Raw genomic sequence first — 5,000 nt, 5'->3', positions numbered from 1 at the left:
TCTCTCTCTCTCTCTCTCTCTCTCTCTCTCTCTCTCTCTCTCTCTCTCTCTCTCTGGTAAAAATTTGGTGTATTTACTTAACAGTTGTGATAAGCACGGCGATAAATAATTGCCACACGTGTTAACATGGATCACCTCATCATGAATCACATTCGTGATTATCACGTGAAAATATGACAAAGAAGTACAAGAATAAAGCAGCCTTTGTATTTTGCCCTTTATTTTTTATTATTTCTTCCCAAAATCTATGTATAGCCTCTTTGTGTACACTCGGGCACACTATTCTTATTTCTCTTCCTCTTGTTTTTTTTTTTTTCATTTATAGTTTATATATAAAATATTCATTTTAATGTTACTTTTCTTAAAATATTCTATATTGTTAATGCCTTTTCTTGTAGTTTCCTTATTTCCAGTTCTCACTGGGCTATTTTCCCTGTTGGAGCCCTCGGGCTTATAGCATTCTGGTTTTTCAACTAGGGTTGTAGCTTAGCAAGTAATAATAATAATAATAATAATAATAATAATAATAATAATAATAATATAGTTTAACTGCGATTTTTTACTTCGTGTGTTTTACTAAAAGCTATCTGGTTTTTGCATCAAGTTTCATGAACCAAACTTTGACTTTACACACACACACATATATATATATATATATATATATATATATATATATATGTATATTTATATATATATATATATATATATATATATTTATCTATATATATATATATATATATATATATATATATATATATATATATATATATATATATATATATATATTGTTCAACAGGGTTTTGTATTTACATAGTTTGGGAGTATTTAAATTTGTTTTTTAAAGGCCTACAATAATTGTTACCTCCGCCAAGTTGGAAGGAGGTTATGTTTTACCCCCTGTGTATTTGTGTATTCGTATGTGTGCGAGTTTGTCTATAAACAGCTTCCTGACCACAATTTCAATAGTAGAGTAATGAAACTTGCATGGATTAATTGTTATGTAAAAAGCTGGAAATGATTACATTTTGGAAGGTCAAGATCAAAGGCCAAGGTCACGGTCAAGCAAAATTTCTAATTCACCTAATCATACAATAGTTCACACATCGCTGCCATAAAGATTTTAAACTTGGTTCATATTTGACTGTATGAGAATCCATGCCAATTAATTCATGTTACGGTCAGAGGTCAGGGTCAAGCAAACAATCGGGAAATAAGCGGCCACGGCGGAGGTCTGCGCTCTACTAAGTGCCCCTCTAGTTGATAATATTAACGGCTGAAACAAATTACTAGATCTTTTATAAAGAATATTTCGTGTCGTCACAATAATAAGTTGATTTATTAACACTTATCGGTCTTTGTTTTTTCTTGTGCAGTTGAATGGTGACCTGTCTTGTTCCAGTCATTTGTGATAACTGGACATTGCTTTTGTCAATTACAAGACTGATAAACATTTTTCCTGTTGATTTTAGGTCTGATTTAATTGTTCCTTCTCATTGTAGGATTGATAGACATATTTTCCTATTCATTAAAAAATTAATTTATGTCAGTCTTGCAGTGAACATGAGCAGGAACAATGGTAGCTAGGGTTACAATGAACAAGAACAATGATAGCCAGTCTTATAATGGTCATGAACAGGAACAATGATAGCCAGTCTTACAATGAGCATGAACATTAAATATAAATCTTTCAATTATAAGAAAAATGAGTTTGACAATGAAGAGCAACAACGATATCAAGTCTTACAATGAACAGAAACAATGAATGTCAGCCGGACAATGAAGGAAAATTTACTGTCTGATAATAAATAGAAACAATTTATATCAGTCATGCAATGAAAATGAAAGCATATCTGTCAGTCCTACAATGAATAGGGAAAATTTACTTTCAAGTCTTACACGTAACGAGAACCATGAATGTCAGTCTATAAGACTGACATTCCTTATTCACGTTCATTGTATAACTGACATTTCTCCTGTTCATTGTATAGCCTGCCTGACACTTGCGGGCATTTTTGCCACGCACTGGGGTTTTTCCCGCACTGTTCACGACCAGTTCACTCCAGTTCGCGCATCGTTCACGACAAATTCACCCGACGTTCACGCCATGGCACGCCTAGTTCACGAGAAGTTCACGACACGTTCACTCATCTTTCCGCATCATTCCGCATCGTTCACGCCAGTTCACGAATTGGCCACTCCATATAAAAACGAGGCTTCTCCAACCCGAGGACATTCTTGGATTGGCTTCGGAAGAGACAACAATGCTTTCTGTCAGAGACACCATTGCATTGAGGAGAAGAAACGTATCTTTTTCGTTTGTATTTTTTGTTGCCCTTTATATTTGTTTCAATAAGAAAGCATTTGATTTACATATAAATAGCAGACATAAAATATGTACAAGTATTAAGAAAGCATTTTATTTTAACATTAAAAGCAGCAAACATGAAAAGTTTTTAGGCTGTTGATTTTAAGGTAATAGAGAAAAAAGTGTGTTGAAATAAGAAATCATTTTAGTTTTACATTAAAACAGCAAACAGAAATAATTTGTTTTGCTCTTCATTTTAAGGTAATAAAGAAGAATAAGTATGTTGATGAAATAAAACATCATTTTATTTTTACATTCAAACAGCAAACTTAAAAATTTCTTGGGTTTATTTTTCAGTTCATTTTTATTTAAAACAAAAGTTTTGGCTCTTGATTGGTAATAGAGGAAAATAAGTGTGTGCATTAAATAAGACATCATATTATTTTTACATTCAAACAGCAAATATAAACAATTATTAGGTTTATATTTTTCTTTCCTTTTCATTATTTTTTTCGTTTCCTTTTTGTCTCTTCATTATGAAGTTATAGAAATAGTTTGAAATAAGATATCATTTTTTTTTCACATTAAAACAGCAAATATAAAAATTTATTAGGTTTATTTTTCTTTCCTTTTCATTAATTTTTTCGTTTCCTTTTTGTTTCTCTTCATTATAAAGTTATAGAAATAGGTTGAAATAAGATATCATTTTTTTTTCACATTAAAACAGCAAATATAAAAATTTATTAGGTTTATTTTTCTTTCCTTTTCATTAATTTCTTCGTTTCCTTTTTGTTTCTCTTCATTATAAAGTTCATGCCACTTCCCGCATCGTTTACTCCAGTTCACGCCAGTTCCCGCACTGTTCACTCCAGTTCACTCCAGTTCGCGCATCGTTCACGACTATTTCACGACTATTTTGTGCGTGGCAATGCGTGCCACAAACTTTAAACATTTCAAAGTTCTGGATACGCATGGCACGCATGCCACGCATCGTTCCCGCACTGTTCACGACAATTTCACGACTCGTTCCTGCTCATCGTAAGGCTTACAGACTTGTTTCCATTTTCATTTTTAGACTTGAAAATATTTTTCCTGCTCATTGTAAGACTAACATTCAATATTCCGAATCATTGTAAGGTAGATATTGTGTTCCTGTTCATTGTACATCTGGCTGATGTGTTTTCCTTCTCGGTAAAAGACTGGCATTCAATATTCCTATTCATTGTAGGACTGACAAATTTTTCCTCATCATTTTAAAAGCTGTCAGTCCTTTAATTGCCCATTATAAGAATGACATTTCATGTTAATTTTTATTGTAAGGCTGGCATTGATTGTTCAGATCCAATTTAGGACTGTGATTTTTCCTGCTCATTATAAGGCTGGTTGTAATATTTCAGGTCCATTGTAAGGCTAACACTCATTGTATATGTTAATTGTAAGCTGGAGATTTATTTGTCTTCTTTGCAGGTAGGCTGACAGACATTATTTAGATGCATTGTAAATCGAACTTATCTGTTGATTTGCGAAGTAGTTAACGTTTGAATGCAATGATAATTGTTTCACCTTTTCTATGAAGGAAAGTTTTCGCTGTTGAAAAATCAGCATATTGTTTTGAAAGGTTAAACATGCGAAGAATGTTATTGAAAATTAATAGGATTTTGAAGTGTCTAAAGTTTGGTTTATAAGTTATTATTAATCGCATCTTTATCAGAAGTCTTGATAAAATACTATATAGTTATTATTAGCAGCAACGAAGAAACAAAAATGATGTGTATAAAAAGTTTGATTGGTATGATGATTTGACATTAGCTTTTTATTTATAGTTATTCATGTTAATACTAATATATACTAATAGCTTTCGCTTTAGATTGTGATATTTATATTCTCTTGTAAATAAGAAAATATAATTATTATAGCTGAAAATTATTTCTTTCTGCTTGTCTGAAGTTTTTATATTTTATATATGAAAGATTTAATATATTGCTGTTACTGTCCTTGAAGTATTTTATTTTGATTGCTCATTACCTCTCTTGTAGTTTATTTATTTGGTTCCTTTCCTCACTGGGCTATTTTTTCCTGTTGGAGCCCTTGGGCTTATAGCATATCTGCTTTTCCAACTAAGGCTCTCTCTCTCTCTCTCTCTCTCTCTCTCTCTCTCTCTCTCTCTCTCTCTCTCTCTCTCTCTCTCTTGTCAGAATTGTACCATTCGAAGAAGGGAATCAGAGGGAATAACTATTATACCATTTATAATTTTTTAGCATTTATAGAGTTTATATAGTTCTCTTATAGCAAATAGTGTAATAGCCTCTTTTGGTAGTGGTATCCCTCTACAGGGTTGTGGTGGCCTTGTAGTAGCGTCCTTGCCTGGTGATTGCTAGACTGGGGTACGAATCCCGCTCAAGCTCGTTAGTTCCTTTGGTCACTGCAACTTCACCCATACTTGTGAGCTAAGAATGAGGGGAGGCTATAGGTCTATCTGCTGAGTCATCAGCAGCCATCGCCTAGCCCTCCTTGATCCTAGCTTGGGTGGAGAGGGGGCTTGGGCGGTGATCATATGTAATATGGTGAGTGTCTAGGGTGTTGTCCGGCTTGATAGGGCAATGTCACTGTCCCTTGCCTCTGCCATTCATGAGTGGCCTTTAAAACTTTAAACATCTTCATTTCATTTATTCCACCTGGCTATCCAGCATCTTTT

The 5,000-nt window shown here is 33.2% G+C and overlaps 1 protein-coding gene across 1 annotated transcript in view; it reads left to right on the top strand.

The window, feature by feature from the left end:
• The window catches only part of P5CS (Delta[1]-pyrroline-5-carboxylate synthase), an 85,881-nt gene that overhangs the window by 35,976 nt on the left and 44,905 nt on the right, over positions 1 to 5,000 (top strand). The gene's annotated exons all lie outside the window — the stretch shown is intronic.

This window comes from Palaemon carinicauda, chromosome 8, assembly GCF_036898095.1.
Source record: "Palaemon carinicauda isolate YSFRI2023 chromosome 8, ASM3689809v2, whole genome shotgun sequence".
Classification (NCBI taxonomy): Eukaryota; Metazoa; Arthropoda; class Malacostraca; order Decapoda; family Palaemonidae; genus Palaemon; species Palaemon carinicauda.
Note: the sequence above shows the minus strand (reverse complement) of the source record. Positions and strands in the feature narration are given on the sequence as shown.